Here is a 23,091-nt window from a genome sequence, read left to right on the forward strand (position 1 = left end):
GTGTCCCCCCCCGCCCCCCGAGAGGCCGGAGGCCTCCGCGCAGGCTGGGGCGGCGGCGGGGTGCGGATTAACCGCTCCTCCTCCCCGGGCTTCGGGGCTGGGGCTCTCGGGCTGCCGGGGGCCGGGCCTTCCTCGGGGCTCAGCTGTAGGACGCTCCGTCCCCCTGGAAGCACAGGTGCTAGCGTGCGACCCTCGCGGCGGTACTCAGGTGCACCCCGGGCGGGCTCCACCTGGACCCATTCCTGCTCCGGAGCCAGGCGGCATCTTCTTAATGCTCCCCCTACCCCTCCAGCTGTGGCTGAGGGAAACCGAGAAGCCCTGCTCTCCGCAGAACACTCACTGTCCCAGGTAACTACCCTGGGCTCCAACCCAGCTTCCGGAGCGCCCCCCTCCCCGCCCAACTCGGAGTCTGGCACCGACGGGAGATCCTGGGGCAGCGAGGGGGCGGCTGGGCTGGCACCTCCCGCTCTCCCATCACCACCTTTCCTTACGTTTGGAGGCAGGTACCAGGGAGTAAAAGACTTAAGTCTTGCAAACCGCTAGTGTCACTTAGAGCAAGGGACCTTGCTGTTGACTCGGGTCCTGGAGCTGAGTGGTTTATTTCATGCCTTAGCTTCTCCTACGTGGGGTGGGGGGAAGTTTGCAAACGGTCTGGAGGGGAAAATACAGTATCTAGTGGATGACTGATATTTTTCATTTAGCTTTGTGCTGGCTGTTAGAGAAGGGCGCCTACTTTGTTACTTCACAGGATTCGATTTATTTGCCTTTGTTCTGATCTGTTTGTTCCTACAGCGTTTTTTTAGAACGTTTGAGAACAGTGTCTTTAAAGTAAAAAGCTCAGTGTGTATTAAGAAAATCAGTGTTTATGGGATCCCTGGGGATTCTCAGTTGTTGGAGAGCACCTGGGAAGAGTGAGCAGGGCCCAGACAGTAGGCTCTCCAGGGGTCACACACACACACACACACACACACACACAGAAGGGTGTCTGACCTGGAAGGATGAAAACAAACAAGCTCTTGGTCTTTTTTCACTTTTTTTGTTTTGTTGGTTTTTGTTATTTGTTTTTTTCTAGAGAGGTTGGAAAAATCGCCAGCTGGCCTACTAGTAATGTAAAGTTGGTCTGCGCCAACTCACCTATGGCTGGCTACTTCTTAGCAAAAAGCTAAAGCGGTACAAGACGGTTCCTGTCAAAAGAACTAGCCTTCCATGAAGTGCACACTAAATTCACAAGCATCCGTCACTTTCACATACCAAGTATACATACAGCCTTGCCTTGAGACCTTTTCTACAAAAACCTTGTCTTAATATTGGTTCACAATTCACTTGCACTCAGCCAGCACTCACAAGGCACCTATTCAAGACAACTGTCTGAGCTAGGTGTTATCAGGACAAATCTGTGGCAAGCCCTCTCTTGAAGACAGACAACCTAGTGTATACAGCTCTCTACCATGCAGAACATAGGAGCTATAACAAGTACGGAGAAAGTATTATGCAAGCATCAGAGATTATGCAAGTGTTGAGGGAACCTGGGAGGTTTTTACAAAAAAGAAGGCATTGTAACTGATTCTTAAAAGCTAATGCAAAGCTGGGTACTGGTGGCTCATACCTTTAATCCTAGCTACTCAAGAGGCTGAGATCTGAGGATTACAGTTCAAAGCCAGTCTGGGCAGGAAAGTCTATGAGTCTCTTATCTCCAATTAACCACTAGAAAACTGGAAGTGGGACTCAAAGTGTGAGAGCACTAGCCTTGAGCACAAAACCTCAATGACACTGCCCAGGCCCTGAATTCAAACCCTACAACTGACACACACTTGTGTGTATGGGAGTGTGCACACACACAAAGCTAATGGAGAGGCAGAGGATGCAAGTGGAATACAGGGCAATTTTAGAGCACTGGTGTTGTACTGTTTGATACTGTAATGACAAATGTAATGACAGTATGCATTTATCAAGACCCATTCAACACAAAGAAAACATAAATGTAAACTATGGACTTCAGTTAATAACCAATACTAGTTCATTAATACTAGCAAATCTGCCATGGTAATGCAAAGTTTTATAACAGATAAAGCTGTTGGAGAAGCCAGGCTCCGGTGGCTCATGCCTGTAATCCTAGCTACTCAGGAGGCTGAGATCTGAGGATCATGGTTCAAAGCCAGCCCAGGCAGGAAAGTCCATAAAATTCTTATTTCCAATAAACCACTAGAAAACCGGAAGTGGCGCTGTGGCTCAAGTGGTAGAGCGCTCACCTTGTGCTGAAGAATGCAGGGACAGTGCCTGAGCCCAGAGTTCAAGCCCCATGACCGACCAAAACAAAAGCTGTTGGAGAAGGGACATATGGAAACTCTACTTACTGTGTAATTTTTTCTGTAAACCTAGAACTACTCTTAAAAGTATTAGTAAAAACAAAACATGCTGGGTGCCAGTGGCTTATACCTAAAATCCTAGCTACTCAGGAAGCTGAGATCTAAGAATTGTGGTTCAAAGCAAGCATAGGCAGGAAAGTCCCTTAGACTTTTATTTTCAATAGACCACCAAAATCCAGAAATGGAGCTGTGACTCGAGCAGTAGAGGTCTAGCTTTAAGCAAACAGCTCAGGAACAGCACCCAGTCTCCTGAGTTCAATCCCCAGGCCAAACAAAAACAAAAACAAAATTCCCACTACTTTCATAGGGCATCAACAAAGAAGAATGTATTCTTGAAATTACAAAGAAGGCACAGAGAGACTGGAGAGCAGAGTGAGATATATTTGGAAAGAAGCAGAGATGTGAGTGTTTGAGCCTATATCAATATAGGCTACAGGAAAAAGAAGGTAGAAAAAGGATGGATGGATGGATGGATGAAGCAAAGACTAGATCTTTCAGTAGGAGTTAGTGAGAGGTGTTTTAGATGAGAAGTGACATAAATGGTGACTTGAGTATCTGGTTTATAAACTCTAATTGTTAATAGGTTTATGAAATTGAAATTTTTGACTTTCCATCTTTATAAACAATCCCATCTTTGTAATACCTCTAGCAAGTTTTTGTTTGTTTGAGGGCCTTGATGCTACACAGTTCTGGATGCTTTGACCCATCACTTGGGTAAATTAAATATTCACAAATATTGTTATATATAATATAAATAAATCATATTTCTATGTGCCAGATTCTAATATAGGTGCTATATTAGGTATTAACTCATTTATTTCCATAATAAGCCTATGATATAGGTACTATGAATACTCTCATTTTAAAGAAGACAAAATCAAGACACTCAGGAGTTAAGTAACTTATCCAAAACCACACACAGTTACTTAGTAGCTGAAACAATGAGACTTGAAGAAAAGTTAGAATAAGATGTTTCACTTCTAAATTGGCCACATGTGCAAAGACAAGTTTTGTTGCCAACACTCCAATTGTGGGCATACCCTTATAATACAAAATACTCTGATTTAAAGGCACAGAGCTGGCATTTTATATGTGGTTATCTGCATATATAGCATTTCACAAAAACTCTACAGATTCCCATTCCAGGGCTTCAGCAACTTCATGCCCTGAGTCAGGAACTAGATGTCCCATCTCTAGTCTCACACAAATTATCCATGAAGAAAACACCATGTCACTTCCCTGTAAAAAATTGTCCTTTCCTTCCTCATCCAACCTAAAACCCCTCTGAATAGCTTTCAACATTTTCCTTTCCCACCATTCACCTTCAGTGTGGTCAGCAATCTCCTCATTAGACTGTGAACATGCTGTGCTCATTTCTGATGCTGCCTTGGCTTCTGTTTATTCACTGACCTGAAATCTCTGCCTTCTGACCTCTACTGAACACTTCCTACATAACAAGGTTCTATGATGTCCCTACCTCCTCCAGAAGCCTTCCACCTTCATGCACATGTGTCTCCATTCTCACCTCCCCTTCCCTAAAGGCCTCTAACACCTCTTGTTCTTTCAGTGAGGTAGTTTCTTGTGTCATGGTCGGCTGCTTGTTGGCTATAAACACTGTCTCTCGAACCACAGTTCAGGTCCTTAAGCAAGAATCATCCCCCTTTACTCCCTACTCCAACTGCTACATGTTATGCTCACAGCAGGCACTAACTATTCTGATTAACTTGTGCGGAGTCATAAAAGCTCACAGATATCCCTAGTAATTGTCAGCTAATATTTACCAAAATCTCATAAAGTTTATGGCAGCACACTTAGCCATGGATGGTAAAAATATAAAACAGAAAATTCAGTCCTTCTCACACCAGGAATTCTAATTAAAAAAACAAACAAACAAATAGATCCTGGAGATTATATGCAGAATATATTCATGGAAACATACTGAGAAGTTTGGTCAGAATGAATCACAAATGTTTCCCCTGACCCTGGGGCTGAGATGATAACTCTGACCCAATAGCCACCAGAAAAGGAGATGAATGAGCTGAAGCCATGTGTTCCCTAAGTAGAGGATTGGTATATACAAGGTACTGAGCATGTGCAGAAATCAGTATGTGAGCAGCTATGCTGAAACCTGGGGATACTTAGGTGATAGTGGTAATAAATAGGGTTGCAAAAGCAGAATGGGCAGGAGAAGGGAAAGTCTCTAATATGTGGTTTCCTCATCTGAGTATTAACATATAATCTGACAGTTGTGAATTATTTTTCTTTCAGAACCCCTTTAGACTGCTTTACCAATTGTAGTAGATACCAAAGAGCTTTCACTCTATAGAATCTGTCTATTGGTACTTACCATATTCAAACTGAGAACATTGAACAAAGCTTTTATAATTTACTTTTAAAATCATATTTTCTGAAAAGCAACTCTTTTTCAGAAAAAATAGCAAGAGGGGTGGTAACCTTTTTTTACATTTTTTTGCAACCTCCTTACTGTCTGGCTGAAAAGAAGACAGATTCTCATGTCTTCCTCTGCATTCAATCATAGTGCTAGAATGTTTGGCTTGAAGTATGTGATGAATATCTAGCCTCATACAGATAGGTAGCTGGAAAGGGAAGATTGTTCTAATAGCATTTTCAGGTAACTGTGGCTATTACTCATTGTTATGACACCAACCCAGCTTTTAAAGATCAGTTGAAATGTGGAATTTTAAACTATCAGTGCAACGTTTTTTTAATGGTATATTAAAATCTATCAGTCTGTATTGCTATTTGAATGATGGGGGAGTTGGGGAGGTATTTTTTTGTACCAGTCCAGGGCTCAACACTCAGTTTTCTTGGTAGTTAATTCCACATAGAGTCTCATAGACTTTCCTGTCCAGCTGGCTTTGAACCACAATCCTGAGACCTTAGCCTCCTGAATGATTTGGTAATGTCTTGCATTGGTCATTGGTAAAACATTGGTTCCTCAAGTCACTCAGATTTTCTAACTGTTGACACATTTTGTTATACAACATAAAAAAACATACTTTTATCACCACCAATATCACCAGAAAGTCTTTAATATTGGAAAGCTGTCAAGCTCTCAGTGGTAGATAGTTTTTCAACATTCTAATTTTTTCACTTGAAAGCTCAAGTTTTATAATTGGCACAAATATTGTCAAGTTTTTTTTTCTTTGAAGTAACTAGCTCGCTTCATTTTATAGAAAATATATGCCATCTGAATAACCATAGTTTGTTAGGAAAATTGGGTTTCGTGAAAATTACCCCATCAGCTTCCTGCCTCAAACCATCACACAAGTGAAACAATCATTGCAAGAGCAGAAATCTTTCGTGCCTTTGTCCCAGTGTGTCACCAAAACACTAAAGAACTGAGATTTAATAAAATTAGTAATCTGTACTCATTCACCTAGGAGATGCTAAGTAAAACTGGTTTTGGTTCTCTTCTGTTTGTTGTCTTAGTGTGCGTGCATGATGGGGAATAGTGCAGTGTCCTACAGTACACTATCGTGTCACTGATTCATGCAAAAACAACAGCAATTTAAAACAGTACGGACTCCATCATCAATGCAGATGTCAAAACAGTAGAACAGGCCAAGGAGTCTTAGTGTCACTATGAAAATAGTTTGGACCTCAAAGATCCCTTGAAAGAATCTTACAGTCCTTCTGACAGTTTATCAGCTCAAATACAGAATGCTTCAATATTTTATGGAACATAGAATAAAAACAATTATTCATTATTTTAAATCCAAACTTAATGGAGCTCCTATATTTTGTTACATTTGACAATCTTACCTCTGCAAGTCCATAGATCACACTTTGAAAACAGTTGTTCAGGCTGCTTTGGGCTATTTCTGAGTAGAGAAATATCAGAATTGTGCTTCATGAAAATAGCTCTAATTCCAGGGAGCAAGAGAAAAGGAAGAGTAGAAATATTTGTAAAGCACTGGAAGGTCTGATGGGTCAAAATGTTACTAATTAACTGTAGTTATTATGAAAGGCAATGCTGTTGTGGGAGTGGGCATGTAAAACAGCCCTGCAGAAAACAGCCCCAGCCTAGTAAGGTCTCCTATCTCCTGGTGCTACCTAGTCTCCCTCCTCTCACCTACTGCCTGCCGCAGCCCATCACCATCAGGATTTTGCAATTACAACTTACTTATACCTCATCCAACAAAATTTAAGCTCCTTTCTTTTTGCTTTGGCCTCATTACAAGTAGAGTCCAGCTGGTTTTTATCCTTCACCAAGTTACTGTTCACTTGAAAGGCAGGATCTGTGCATCAGGCAGACTAATTCCAGTTCCTTTAACTGGATCATTCCCATCCCCCTTGACCCACTTCTTAAGTCTTATTCATCACTCTCTGATGCACCAAATCTCCACTTCCCTAGTTGAAAAATCCTGGCACAACCTAATACATGCAGTGCACACCCCATTATCCATGTTGATTGGAGGACGGAAGCAGGTCTTAAGTTTTCCATCTATGAAATAAATTGGGTTCTTACCATTCTAATAGGATATATTGAACAGGCTAGCTGGGTAAATTTGGGCCCAAATCCTGGCCTTGCCAGATTCTAACTGTATTGTTCTGGGGAAGTCACTCTCCCTCTTAGCCCTCAGTTTCCCTACCCTTAAAACAATAATAATGTTACCCACCTTACTGATTAGTTGTGATGATTTTTTTCCTCCAGTTATAGGGCTTGAACTCTGGGCCTGAACACTCAAGGAGAGAGCCCTACCATTGAGCCACAGTGCCACTTCCCTCACTGATTAGTTGTAAAGATGAAAATAATGTTATACATCTGGGCATGGTGGTTATCCAAGCCTGTTATCCTAACTACTTGGGAGGTACAGATTGGGGAATTAGGATTTGAAGACAGCCTGGAGAAAAAAGTTGATGAGACTCTGTCTCAATCCATGACTTGGCACAGTGATTTGTACCTGGTGTCCCAGCTACCAGGAAGCATGTCTGGTACAATGATACATACTTGTCCAGCCCAGTGACACAGAAGCACAAGTAGGATTGTAGCCCAAGCATAAAACCAGAGTGTACCAAAAATTGTAAGTTCAAAAAGAGCTGGAGGCGTGGTTCAAGTAGTATCACACCTGCATTGTAAGCTGAAGGCCCTAAATTCAATCCCCATTGCATTAATTAATTAATTAAATCATATAACTTATTATCTTTAAAGAAGGGGAAGGATGGAGGGAGAAAGAGAGGGAAAAAGGAAAGAGGGAAAGAGAGAACTATTTAAAGGGTACAGAGGGGAGTTTGCTTTTCCTTAGTTTGCTCTTACTTCATACTTTAATACCCTTACTTTAGCATTTTAGACCTCCACACCCCAGATAAGATAAAATACAATGGCTCTCCTTTTAGTCAATAGCATTGTGTCATTTAATGTAAGAAAATGGATCACACCGGTTTGTTATTTTTAATCTTTGTATTTTGCTTAATTTACATTTCTAGTACACGTTTTAGTATTTAAGATTTCATAGTTAATACTGATAACCCCAAAACAGAAAAAGTATAGCAGATAATAGTAAAATGGACATTTCCTACATGCATATAAGTGTAGCCCTATGGCACAAGCTAAATATGAATGTAGACACTCAGTATGAACATCATTGCATTTATTCAATACTACACCACAGCCACTAACAGTTTAAAAGCAAAACTAGCTACTAGGAATAAAACTATTATGATCCCACACTGTGTTGGGGTAATAACATGGATCTGCATCTGATCAAACATAGGAGTGACTTTACAAGAACACTGAAAGTTAGAAAGTCAACAAACATCAGCTATTTCATAATTCAAATGTTCTACTTGCCTTTTTGTTTTTCAGGGTAGTTGTTTAACTATTTCATTCAAAAAACTGTCATTAAAATGGAACCAATTCTTAGACCTGGTACCTATCATAGGTGTGGATCTGTTTGCTTTAGGGAAGGAATGTAGGGGAAAAACAAAGGAGGAGGCAACAATGATGTAGTCATCACCTTGCTCATGTAACTGTAACCCCTCTGTACATCATTTTTACAATAAAAAAAACTTTACAAAAAAAGAATTTAAGTCACAGATCCTTTATACTACCATAAACTTGTCAAACTCTTAAATCCATATTTATCATGGGAATTCATATAGGAAGTCATTAAAATATGAAGAATCTTCAAAGCTGGGCACAGTGGTAATATAATGAGACCCCCATCTCTAAAAAAAATATTCATTTCCTGAATCTTGCTAACGGTACAGCCAGGCATAATGGTGCAATGCCTATAATCCTAAAACAAATCAAATGCACCATATTCCTTTAATCCCCTTTGATTAGCAAAGTAGAGAGTGCTTAGCCAATTTAGGAATATTTTCTTTCTACTTGATAAAAATGCAATATGAAAATGCAGTGACCTCTCTCAGCTTTATGACTATGGTTTAAAAAATTGGATGCTACAAACTGGAATTGGATTGCAATTTGAAATTTAATAAAATAGCCAGATTTTACTTTCCTAGAGTATTAGAACAAGTGCAGAAAAGGGGCAATATTTTAAGTCCAATTTGGGAACTCTTAGAAAAGGACCACTGTAAAATCCAAAACATTTATTTCAAGAACTATTATACAAACTTAGATAACTCATTACAGATTATCTGCTTCATGTTCTAATGACCAGGTTGGCACTGTATTGTATCCAAATACATGAAACTTTCATTTTTAACTTTTTTAAGATTGCTATTTTTAATATATGTTTATAATAGACTGAATTCATCTCAGTCAATCATGTATTGAGCAAAATAATCTCCATGACAGGGAGACACACATGGTAGTTGTTATTGTCAACATGTCTATAAAATGGATAAATACTTGTTAGTGTTCCATTTTGATAAATACAAAAAACACATGGAGCTGAAAGGAATCATTTCAAGAGCTCCATAAATTTTCAATGTCTAGCACTACTTTAAGGGTAAATGGGAAGGTTTTTGCAAATATACTGACTTTACAACTACTGGACTTTTAATGACATAGCAAAATAACCAATATATAAAATGTTGACCCATGAAGCTAAATGCCTGAGTGATTTTGAAGATCTCTCATGATCCATAACTTTCTTTCTACCCAAAGCTTACAAGTCCTCTCCCCTACCCTACCCCACCTTCACTCCCACCCCTGACGCCCATACTTCCCTTCTAGGCTTCCTTTCCCAGCTCCTTCTGCCTAACTGGGTTCTTGTCATCACAGACGTTTCTTCTTGGATGCTTCTTCCCCTCCGGTCCCTTTTTTTTGTCAAATATTTCTTCAAAAATCACTAAAACACTCCAATTGTTATAGTTCAATACAGACTAAAGACAAGATAACCATTTGAAGATCAAGAAAAAAAATAAGTTCTGACTTACTTTGTCCACACAGGAGACATCATAGAATTCTGTAATGATACAATAGAACTGAAGAAAATAGTAAAAGAGTGAGAGGCTAGGAATCTTGGCCCTGCTCTTCACTAGCTGTGCGAACTTCAGCTGTCATAGACTTTCTGAGTTTGTTTCTTCATTGGTGATATTATCTGCCACTTTACAAGGTCACACATGTATGAAAAGCATAAACGATTGGCAAAGTGTCACTACAACCGCAATAATTCAGTACTTGTTAGAAATTCAAATTCTCCAACTAATCCCAGACCTAATAAATTGGAAATTTCTAGAGGTGGGTTTGGCAACCTACATTGTCACAAATCTTCCATGCTAAAGTTTGAAGACATTTGTACTCCACAAATGCAATAAAAATTAAAAATCTTTTATACAATTCTTTTGTTATAACTTTCTATGGATCTGGCCAGCATGTTCTGGAATGTTAATGGAACACAAGGAATGTTAATGCCCCTGTGTTGCAATTATACCTATCATATGACAAACAATAACTTATTCTCTTTTGTTCTTGAGGCTCACAAAATTCCTACAAAGTAATGCAATTGGATCCATTTCACATTTCCTGACATCTTTGGGGGCTGGGATATGGTCTATACAAACACAGCCCCAAAACTGATGGGAGCCTGTTAATTGTAGCTTCAAAGATCCCAGAAGATCAATTTTACACTTTTCCATTGAGTTCCCTGATGCCAAAAATTCATCATTACAGCTTAAAGCTTTAGTTCTGCCCCGAAACACAAATATTCCAGGAAACCTCACAACAAGCCCTTTACTTATCACGCAGGAGAAACAGAAGAGGATGTGAGGACCTTGTTCTCAGGAAGTAGAATGCCTACAGTCCTGCTTTGGAAAAAATATCTTAAAGGGGGTGTCTAGGGTCACTATAGGCAACTCTACTTCCTGCACACATGTACATGTAAGTGCATAAAAGCCTTTAGGAGTGATTAGGGAGTCTCGGGCTGAAAGAGGAGAAAAAGAGACCACAAGAGAATTTTTTGTGACAACAGACCAAATGGACAGATTTCTAGGTTTGTTGTTGTTTGTTGTTGTGGGTTTTCTTTTTAATGTACTAGAAAGAAGACTATTCCACCACTACCACCACCAAACCATCATGAGGATAAATCTTCCAATTCCTTTTGGCCCTCTTTTTATCCATCTGCATGCTGGACATTCTGGTGTCCCTTTTTTGGGGGGGGGGTCTGGTCGTGGGGCCTGAACTCTGGGCCTGGGTGCTGTCCCTCAGCTCTTCAGCTCAAGGCTAGCGCTCTACCACTTTAGCCACAGCACCACTTCCAGCTTTTTTCTTTTTGCTTATGTGGTGCTGAGGAATCAAATCCAGAGCCTCAACATGCAAGGCAAGCGCTCTACCACTGAGCCAACTTCCCAGCCCCTCTGGTGTCCCTTTTTTAAATAGCATATTATATAGTTGAGTGCCAGTGGCTAATACCTTTAATCATAACTACTCAGGAGGCTGAGACCTGAGGAGCTATTTGAAGCCAAGCTGGACAGAAAAGTCCACAGAGATTACATCTCTAATCAACTTGCAAAATTCTGGACTGGAGATGTAGCTCAAATGGTACAGCATCAGCCAGGAGCAAGAAATCTGAGAAAAAGTATGAGGTCCTGAACTCAAGTCTTGTATACACACACACACACACACACACACACACACACACACACACAGAGGATATTTATATTGTACTGTGTAGTTTATAAAACTGTGTAGTACATACATTTGCTTACTACAGTCCTATGAGAAAGATTAAATTCCTCATTGATTAAGAAATTTGGTATGGCAGTTTCTAGTACATGGCAGAGCTTAGATCCGAATACTAATTTCCTGACTCCAAACCTACTTCCTTCATCTCTGTGTGCATTTTCACTCTGGTTTGCACTCTTCTGCAAAGGAGAACCATGGGTTAATTCCCATCTCCCATGCTCCCTCTCAGAGAAGGATGTTAGGACTCCTGAAGCCCTGGGGCAGAGTGTGAATCCCAGGCTCCCATTATTCCAGCAGGTTCCCAATTTCCTCCCACTGTTTACCTCCTCCCTACTTTGAGAGCACAAGAGCTTAATGACTTCACAGATGGGCAACATTGTCAGCCATGGAAAAGAGATTCTGCTACACATAATTGTACTCCGAAAATACCACTGTGGAAGTGTGTGGATGAGTCACAGAGTTGGCAGGGGAACGTCACACAGGCCAGGCCCCTCTGGTAATAAACTCCATGGTGCTCTGGACAAGGTAGCCCAAGCATGTTCTCTGACTCTAGGTAGAAGGTTGCTCAAACCCAACCTGAAAGGACAGTCCTTACTTTATCACTGAGGCCAACACACTTGGATCCTGCACAGAAGTTTGCCCTAAAGTTTTCTAAAACATCCTTCCAATTCTAATTTATGTACAACAAAGTCTTTGACCTGTTAGCTGGTTACCTTGTAAGATTTCTATGACTCTAGCTCTTACCTTTATGATAATGAATTGTAAATTCATACTTCCAACCCTGCCTTCTTTTTTAAATAATATTTTATTTTATTGTAAAGGCCATGTACAGAAGAGTTACAGTTACACAAGTAAGGTAATGAGTACATTTCTTGTCCAACAGTGGGAAACCACCAAATGCTTGACTGACATTGTCTCCACAAATTAAGTGGAAATGTCTAATGCCACACAACTTCCTGTTATCCTGTAAAAACCAACTCCCCACAGCAACTTGTGGTTCTTTTATTTTTTTTTCTCTGCCATCAAGATGATATGATAGAGTTGTATCCTTTTTCTTTCTCTCTCTCTCTTTTTTTTTGTTGGTCGTGGGGCTTGAACTCTGGGCCTGGGTGCTGTCCCTCAGCTCTTCAGCTCAAGGCTTGCACTCTACCACTTGAGCCACAGCACCACTTCCTATTCTTTTTCTTTCTTTTCTATATTTAATTGATCCCCTATTTTCTGTTTCCTAAGTACACACTTCATACTACTGGTTGACCTTAATTTAATCTTTCTCTTTCATTTCTCACACTAACACTTTCATTACTGCTTTACAGCTCTGAAAGGAATAGCTCCCAAACCTGACTATCAGTTATTGCTTAAGGCTTCCACTGCTCAAGTCCATTACTCAAAAATTCTGACTTAGGAGGTTGGGATAGGGCTTATGTATCAGTATCACTGAGAACCACTGTCCCAAACTACAGCACTTTCAGACTTCTAGGTGAACACAAACCACCTTTAGAGCATATTAAAATATAGATTCTGATTTAGCAGAGCTGGTAGAAGGTTGCTTTTCTATCATGTTCCTAAGTGTTGTGATAACTCCCAGTTCCCAGATATACTTTGAGAATCAAGATCCTAAAGCTCCATATATAATTTCCCCCTTTGCCTGATTTTAAGTCCCAAGCCTCATTTTCCTCTGCTTCCTGCTCTCATCAAGCCACTGCTGACTCTGATGCATGGATCTGCCTCACTATCCTGTTTTACCTGGTATGTCTGACTCCTTCCTCTCCGTCTAATTAAATCTCTTCTCTACGCCAGAACCTAGCTCAGGTTCTGCCCTTGGTCTTCCCCAACTACTGTATGGTTTATTATTCTATTTTCTCTAATCTCTCACAACTATAGAAAAGTACAGAACCCTCCTGTCAGAAGGCAGAAAACTGCCCAGAGAGAAATCTGGATACTGGCCACCTTGCAACTACTGGCCAAATAATTTTCCTTTTTTAAAAAATGCCCCAAGTTGAGAAGGCAGACTTAATAAAGGCTAAATTATGTCAATGGTCTTGGGGTTTTTTTTTAAGTCATTCATCTTCAGAACATCTTAGAGAAATAGAAACAGCCCAACAAAATAGTCCTCTGAACACATGATGCAAATTGTAATAAGCAAGACACATTCAAGTTAAGAGGACTTTAAGAGTAATTGAAACTAGCTGTCTCTCTTCCCACTTGCCTTACTGTAAGCAAATTGAGTCCCAAGAAGGAAAGTTGCTTCTCCATTAACCATTTGGTTCATAGCAGATTCAGAACCAGAGTCTAGCTTTCTGAGTTACTTTTGTTTATCTTGTTTTTGTTTTGGGTCTTGAACTTAAGACCTGGATACTATCCCTGAGCTTCTTTTTGCTCAAGGCTAGCACTCTACCACTTGAGCCACAGCTCCACTTCTGGCTTTTTTTGTGATTATTTGGAGATAAAGAGTTTCCTGTGTAGGCTGGCTTTGAACTGCAACTCTCAGATCTCAACCTCCTGAGTAACTAGGTTTACAGTCATAAGCCACCAACACCCAACATTTGAGGTTGTTTTGTTTTGGTTTTGGTTTTGGTTTGATTTTGTCGGTCGTGGGCTTGAACTCTGGGCTTGGGTGCTATCCCTGTGCTCTTCAGCTCAAGGCAATGCTCTACTGCCTGAGCCACAGCACCACTTCTGGTTTTCTAGTGGTTAATTCGAGATAAGAGCCTCACCAACTTTTCTGCCCAGGCTGGCTTTGAACCATGATCCTCAGATCTCAGCCTCCTCAGTAGCTAGGATTATAGGCGTGAGCCACCAGTGCCCGGCTAACATTTGAGTTTTTGATGCTTCACAATGTAGTATATTACTAAATGTTTAAGAGTAATTCGCTATATTAACTAAATTGCTAAGGAGGCACATATCAGGAAGATTGTGGTTTCAGGTTAACCTGGAAGAATGTTCAGGGGCTCCCCACCTCAGCCTATAAAAAAGGTAGGTACAATGGTGCATACTTGCCATCCCAGCGATGTGGAAAGCACTGTGGTCCAGGCTGGCAATTGGAAAATAATATGCTAATGCACTATGACTACCTGTATTGAATAGACCTTAGGAAAGATGAGGTAAGAGGTTGCAATCTGCAAGGTAGGACACCCTATCACAGTCAAATCCACTTATTTTCCACCAGAAAGGAAGTTCTACAATCCAGAGGAAAGCTATTGTCTTGCTAAAAGTTCAGCTTTCTACCCCTAGCTTCAAGCTCCTTTACAATTTGGCTCTGTCCTCACCTGTCAGCATCCCTTCCTGTTGGACCTTTCTACTCAAACACTTTCTCACATGATTGCTGATTCTTAAACCACCAGATTGCCTCTGGACCCCTGAGCCCATATGGACATGGTTATCTACAGTGTGCCCTTTTTCATCTTGAAGTTTGCAATAGAGATAGGCAATTGTTCAATGTGAACCTGGGTCTAGACTTCACAATTGCTCTTCCATTAAGCAGCAATGGACATGATCTTTCTAAGACAAGAGTTAACCAACACTCTCCCCCGCCCCTTCTCTCATACATACACACTTCTTCTTTTTTTACAGAAGACTATACATCTTCTGTAACCATTCCAATTAACTAAGAAGATACAATCGAAAAGAAATGGCATGTAATCATAAAAGTGCCCCCAAAATGTCACACACACACACACACACACATACACACACTTCTTAAGGCTCACCACCAAGTGAAGTTTGTGTGGTGCTCAGACAATGTGACCAGAGATGTTTAATTGGATCTAGAAAGATTAGAAAGCAGCATGAAGCTGATTGTCAGCCCTCTGAAAAGATGGTAGAGCAGCAGAGAGGAGGGATGTTTCTGGAAGGCAGATTGTGGGCTCCACTTGTGGGGCAGTGAGGGCTGAGGAAAGGAGGGGACATGTGGCAGTGGCCAACAGAGAAGTTGGCAGTAAATAGTACCACACTGTCCTATGTCCTGTTGTTTTACACATTACAGTCAAGATATTCCCATTTTGAACCCTACTGCATTGTTGGTGGGAATGTAAACTTGTTCAGCCACTTTGTAAAGCAGTATGGAGATTCCTCAAAAAACTACACATAGAACTCCCCTATGACCCAGCAATCCCACTTTTAGGCATCTACCCAAATGATCACAAACAAGGCCATACTAAAGCTACCAGCACAACTAGTTTACTGCAGCATTATTCACCATAGCAAAGATACGGAACCAACCCAGATGCCCCTCAGTAGATGAATGGATCAAGAAAATGTGATGTGATGTGATGTGTGTGTGTGTGTGTGTGTGTGTGTGTGTGTGTGTGTGTGTGTGTGTGTGAATTCTATGCTTCCATCAGAAAGCATGACACCACCCCATTTGCTAGGAAATGGAAAGACTTGGAAAAAATTATATTAAATGAAGTAAGCCAGACTCAAAGAAACATAGGTCCCATGGTTTCCCTTATCTGCAATAACTAGTATCTATCTAGGATAAGCAGAAGCAGAAGAGGTCAAAAGCTATGTACATATGACCATATGTAAAACCATGATGCTAAGTGAAATGAACCCCAAGATAGGGACACAAGAGATTTTATCTTTCTTGCTGTTCTTTTTAATGTAATTATAATGTACTATGAGATTTTTTTTTGTTTCCTTATATGTTCTTCCCTCGTGGTATAACCACTGTTGTCACTGTATTTTATTCTGGTGTCCTGCATCTTATATACACATTTTTCTAATTTGGGGAGGGGAAGGGAAATAACAAAATGTTGAAATAAGGAGATGAATGACCCATTGCAACAATGAGATGTACAAAACAGTATGTTGAAAACAAACTTTACAACTTTGGGCAGGGAGAGTTGGGGAGGTAGGGAGGAAAGGGATGGAAGGGGAAAAACAAAGGAGGGTGTAACAATACTTGATAGGAAATGGATTCATTACCTTGCTCTGGTAACTGTAACCCCTCTGTACAGTATCTTTACAATAAAAAATATATATTAGAAAAAGATATTCCCATTTTAATATATCCCACTTCCTAAGACAAATTTCTCTAAGCTTTAATATTGATCATTTATTTTCATAATACTTTTTCATTTCCAGGCTGCCCTTGAAGCCTCACAAAACCTCTGAGATAGGTCAAGGAAAATATTTTCACCTCCAGTTTGTAAAGATATAGTGGCATTTATTATGTTAGAATATGAGTTTGCTGAGTTTGACTAGTAAATGGTTAATCTAGAACTGGGGATCCTCGTCAACGATCCCTGATGAAACAGTAGATACGAGTATGTAATTCCAGTTCCTGCTTCCTAATACTACACCTGAAAGGAAAAGATCCCTTTGTTGTAATAGGGTAGAGAAGAGGCTATGCTTTACAGGATAATTTAAAATGGAGTTTCCCATGCCATCAACCATCATCTCTGGATTTTTTTCCTGATGAGCTTTATAGCTACTATGACCCCAAAGCCATTGTTATGAGGCTTGGAAATGTTACTTTTCCTGAAACTAAGAAAAGTATCCATCCTTTAGTCCTTGCCTTAAAGTTCTCATATTTCTCCAGTAGGTGCTATATACTTAGCTGAGAAAGAATAAAAAGTAGCTATTATGATCCCATAAGAAAACTGGTAGAGACCAAACAGAAGACAGGAATATTGAAGTTAAGTTCTTCAGCAGCACAGAGCCAAATCAACAAGAAACTGTCCCTACGCAAAAAACTCTGTGTGCCCAAAGTACCAAATTTTTTAAACATTTTTATTATTATTATGTTTAAGTAGTTGTACAAAGAATTTCCCATTCTACAATACAGTATATGAATACAAGGTATCTGACAACATTGTTACCCATCGCTCCTAACCCATCCCTTCTCTCCTTTTTTTTAAATTGAGATTAAGTGATTACATAAAGTTCACATATTTCACAGTATTGTGGAATAGTGATACTTAAAGACACAAACATATTTTAACCTTCACAAGGCAAATTGTCATTATCATGGTCTATAAAGTTTGTGAATTCTATGAGCCCAAAGTACCAGATTTTAAAATACTTTTTGTTAATGTAGCTTCTACAAAATCATGGTGGAAAGAGAATACAAAATAGATACTCTCCTACACAAAGAATTTACTACTGGTTAAGAATAAGTCAAGAAAACTAAAAGTGGACCCCAGCCTGTCACCATGCACTAATATCAATTCAAAATGGATTAAAGACCTTAACACCAAACCTGAAACTCTGAAACTACTGCAGGACAGAGTAGGAGAGACACTTGAACTTATAGGCACAGGCAAGAACTTCCTGAACAAAGTCCCAGGGTCACAACAAATAGGAGAAAGACTCAACAAATAGGACTATCTTAAAATAAGAAGTTTCTGCACAGCTAAAGACATAGTAACCAAACTAGAAATACAGCCAACTAACCAGGAAAAAATATTTACCAGCAGTATATCAGACAAAAGCCTAATATCCATTATATACAGGGAACTCAAGAAACTAATCCCTCCCAAACCTAACAAACCAATTACTAAATGGGTAAGGGAACTAGAGACTTCTCAGAAGAAGATAAAAATGGCAAAGAAACACATGAGGAAATGTTCATCATCCCTGGCTGTAAAGGAAATGTAAATAAAAACAACCCTGAGATACCACCTTACCCCTGTCAGAATGGCCCACATCCTAAATTCAGCCAACAACTAATGCTTGAGGGGATTCAGAGAAAGAAGAACCCTACTTCATTGCTGGTGGGAATGTATACTCTTTGGAAAGCAGTCTGGAGGTACCTCAGAAAGCTAAATATAGACCTTCCCTACAACCCAGCCATACCACTCCTAGGCATCTACCCTGAGCAACAGGAACCAGGATACAAGGACATGTGCACCTCCATGTTCACTGCAGCACTGTTCACAATAGCTAAGATGTGGAAACAACCTTGATGCCCCACTATAGATGAATGGATCCAGAAATTGTGGTACCTATATACAATAGAATATTATACAGCCATTAGAAAGGACAAAATAATGGCATCTGCATGGAAACGGATGGAACTAGAAAAAATCATTTTGAGTGAAGTAAGCCAAGAGCAAAGAGACAAATGGCACATGGTCTCCCTGATATGTGGATGTTAAAACAAAATGCAAGGAGATACAACAAAGTAAACAAGACTCAAGAAATAAAGGACCTCTACTCATCTTGTTGTATAATTACTAAATTACCCCATGCTGTTGACCACATATATGATATATATAGATATAGATATATATGTATTACACATCTGAGGGAAAACTAGGAGGACACAGAATCAGAGGGAAACATGGGAAAACATATAACAGAGGGGTCCATCAGCTGCACTGGACATTGATAAAAATGAACTAAGCAGCTCAAGGGCAGCAATGAGAGGGAGGGAATGAAAGGGATAGAGGGAACAACTAACACTAAGCAAAAGGAAAGAAATGTATATACCACCTGATGTGGAAGAAATAGCTGTATTGTCAAAGCTCATAGAATTCACAAATTTTATAGGCCACAATAATAACAATTTGCCTCATGAAAGTTAGAATGTGTTTGTGATTTTAACTAAATATCACTATCTCATAATACTGTGAAATTTATGTAATCACTTAATCACAATAAAAAATTTTAAGAATAAGTCAAGAAGCCTGGCACTGGTGGCTAATACCTTTAATTCTAGTTACTCAGTAGACTGAGATCTAAAGATCCCCATCTGAAGCCAGACCAGGCAGGAAAGTCTGTAAGACTCATTTCCAATAACCTACCAAAAAGCCAAAAGTAAAGCTGTGGCGTTAGCCGTAGAGCTTTAGCCTTAATCAAACAAAAGCCCAGGGACAGCTCCCAGGCCCTGAATCCAAGCCCCAGAACCAGCACACAAAAATAAATAAATAACAATATGTGAAAAAAATAAAAACACAAAATCCATGTTTGATGAAACCCTGAATACATGAATAAAGGTAATAGATTTACCACAGAAGAGAAAGGTAAAATGTAACAATTCTAAGGATTCCAACAAGAAACAAACCAAACCACTCCCTACTTAGAACAACAGAGAGTTATAGGAATTGGAACACAGGAACTATAAAAAGCTATAGTTAATGTTCCTGTCTGATGCCAGTGGAATAATCTGATAAAAAAATATTCAGCCTACAAATAAAAATTACAAAATCAGGACAAAAGATTTCAATGGTAAAAATTTATTAGAAACTGAGTGGATGTTAGCCTTTACATGATAGGAACTATGAGTTAATTTTTCTAAGGAATGGCAATGTTTGAATTCTCCCCTGCAAATATCATACTTCATCTTAATACATTTGTGTGCACTTGCATACAACCCAGTATATGTTTACTTTTACTTAAAAGATTGGGGGGGTGGGGGAGGTAGAGGTATAAAGAGAGGAAAGGGAGAAGTATAGTAATAATATCCAATGCATATCCTATGAAACTAAGAAAACTGAGGGAAGGGATGGGTGAGAATGCTGAAAGGGATGATATGAGCCAAGATGTATTATATTTATTAACTGATCATTGAATGGTAACCCCTTGTACAACTACTTAACGATTGTATATAATATTCATACATTTTATATATATATATATATATATATATATATATATATATCTTAAAAATAGAAAAAGAAGTCAGGTGCCAGTAGCTCACACCTATAATCCTAGCTACTCAGGAGGCTGAGATCTGAGGATTGCGGTTCAAAGCCAGCCTGGGCAGGAAAGTATGTGAGACTCTTCAATTAACCACCAGAAAACCAGAAGTGTTGCTGTGACTCACGTGGTAGAGCACTAGCCTTGAGCTGAAGAGCGCAGGGACAGTGTCCAAGCCCGGAGTTCAAGCCCACAACCCACTAAATAAATAAATAAATAAAATAGAAAAAGAACTGCCATAGAGATTTTCACTGCTTCTTACCTCAGGAGAGAAAATTTGGAGTATGAATTCAGCCAAGTTAAGTGATCCCAAGAATAAGAAACAACTCCTTTTGGATGAAGATAACTGTATACAGAGTCTACAAGTTATAGTTTATCATGTTTTGTATACAATCACATTATTAGACAGAATAAAATGTAGTCTGAGAAGATTGATAGAAATAAATCCCCAGCTAACTCATTGGTCAAAATTAGTAAGCAAGAATTTTCAACATAAATATATGTATGCAAATAAGCATAATAAATGAAATAATGTAAACTCTCAGAAAAGAAATTAAAAGTATGAAAAATAAAAATCTAGAAGTAAAAAACAAATACAAACTACTACATGTGCTTAAGAAGATCGGGCTGGGAAGGTGGCTCAGTGGTAGAGCGCTTGCCTTGCATGCATGAGGCCCTGGGTTCGATTTCTCAGCACCACATAAGAAAAAAGAAAAAAGCCGGAAGTGGTGCTGTGGCTCAAGTGGTAGAGCGTTAGCCTTGAGCTGAAGAGTTGAGGGACAGCGCCCAGGCCCAGAGTTCAGGCCCCACGACTGGACCCCCCCCAAAAAAAAATACATGGAGATGATAGAAGAAAGACTCCATGAACTTGAAAACTAATTGGTAGTAATCTATCCAATCTGAAGTACAAACATAAAAAGACTAGAGAGCCAGGCACCAGTGGCTCACACTTGTAATCTTAGCTACTCAAGCTGAGAGCTGGGGACCAAGGTGGTTCAAAGCCAGCCCAGACAAACTCAAAAGATTCTTTAATTAACCATCCAGGTAGAGTCCCAGTCTTGAGTGGAAAAAGCTAAGCAAGAACACAAGACCCTGAGTTCAAGCATCACTACCAGCACAAAAAAGGAACAGGAGGAAGTAGAGGAGAAGGAGGAGAGGAGGACTACTAGAGAAAAACAGATCAGAATTCAGGTACTGTGGTTCAATATTAAATAGTTTAATAAATCCCAAACAGAGAGATAATTGATGGGATAAAATGAATATTTGAAGAAATAGTGGTTGAAATTTTCCCAAATTTGGCTGAAGATAATCCAGGAAGCTAAGAAAATGCAATAGAAAACATACCTATGCACATTATATCTAAACTGTGGAGCACCAAAGGCAAAAATCTAGAAAAGTGCCAATGGAAAAATGATATATACAGACTGAAGAAGAACAAAATAAATGACAGATGACTACCACTAATTTGACATTTTTAAGGCTAAGGAAATAGTATCTTCAGAGCTAAAATAAAAATAAAAATCAGGCTGGAAACATGGCTTAGTGGTAGAGTGCTTGCCTAGCATGCATGAAGCCCTGGGTTCGATTCCTCAGTGCAACATAAACAGAAAAGCCGGAAGTAGCTCTGTGGCTTAAGTGATAGAGCACTAGCCTTGAGCAAAAGAAGCCCAGGGACAGTACCCAGGCCCTGAGTTCAAGCCCCAGGACTGGAAAATAAAATAAAAATCATTCGGTACAGATTTCTATATGCTTCAAAAAGGAAGTTAAGTGAGAACATTCATGAGCGCAAACAGAAAATTACAACCACATTAAAAGTAATGCAAAGTGGGCTAGGCACAGATGGCTCATGCCTGTAATCCTAGATCAGGAGGCTGAGGTCTGATGATCACAGTTCAAAGCCAGCCCAGGTAAGAAAGTCCATGAGACTCATCTCCAATTAAGCACCAAAAAAGCCAGAAGTGGAGCTGTTGCTCAAGTGGTAGAGTGCTGGCCTTAAACAAAAGAAGCTCAGGGACAGTGAGTTAAAGCCCCATGACTGGCAGTAGTAGTAATAATGATAAAAATAATAATAATATAATAATGCAAAGTGAAATTATTTTGATTGAGAAGAAACATTGAACCTATGAAATATTCAGGAATGGTGTTCATGTCTATAAACTCAGAACTTGTGAGGCTGAGAGGATTACAAATTCAAGGACACACAAAAAAACAAAAACAAAAAACAAGCTAGGCACAGTGGATCACCCCTGTAATCCTAGCTACTCAGGAGGTAGAGATTGGAAAGATCGTAGTTCAAAAACAATAAAATAAGTTAGACACTATCTCAATCCAAAAAACAAACAGCTGGGCATAGTTGTGCGTTCCTGTGATCCCAGATAACATAAGAGGCATAAAGTAGGAAGATCACCATCTAGGCTATCTTAGGCATAAAGAGAGAGATCTAATATGAAAATAACTAAAAGAAAACAGAGCTAAGGTTGTCTGTCAAGGGGTCGAGTGCTTGCCAAGCAGGCACAAGACCCTAAATTCAAACCCAAGTACTTCGCCCCAAAAGAAAAAAAATCTATAGGAATAAAAAGCACCAAAAATGGCAACTATGTCATAAATGTAGTATCTTACATTTATTTTCTTTTCCTAATTTCTTTAACAGATATATGATTATTTCAAACAAATATTACAAAATTATGTTTTTAATGTGCATAGATCTAAAATTCATTACAAAAACTATAGCAAAAAAATAGGAGATAATTAAAATAACACTAGCATGGTTCTCATATATATATTTTTAGTCAGTCATGGGGCATGTACCCAGGGCCTGGGCACTGTCCCTAAATTCAAGGCTAACACTCTACCACGCTGAGCCACAGCTCCACTTCTGGTTTTCTGGTGGTTAATTGGAGTAAGAGTCTCATGGACTTTCCTGCCTGGGTTGGCTTTGAACCATGATTCTTAGATCTCAGCCTCCTGAGT

At 39.5% G+C, this 23,091-nt stretch overlaps 1 protein-coding gene across 1 annotated transcript in view; it reads right to left on the reverse strand.

Moving 5' to 3' along the window:
• Nucleotides 1–23,091, reverse strand: part of Cacna1d (calcium channel, voltage-dependent, L type, alpha 1D subunit) — a 506,855-nt gene that overhangs the window by 362,833 nt on the left and 120,931 nt on the right. The window lies entirely within an intron of this gene.

This window comes from Dipodomys ordii, unplaced genomic scaffold, assembly GCF_000151885.1.
Source record: "Dipodomys ordii isolate 6190 unplaced genomic scaffold, Dord_2.0 Scaffold132, whole genome shotgun sequence".
Lineage (NCBI taxonomy): Eukaryota > Metazoa > Chordata > Mammalia > Rodentia > Heteromyidae > Dipodomys > Dipodomys ordii.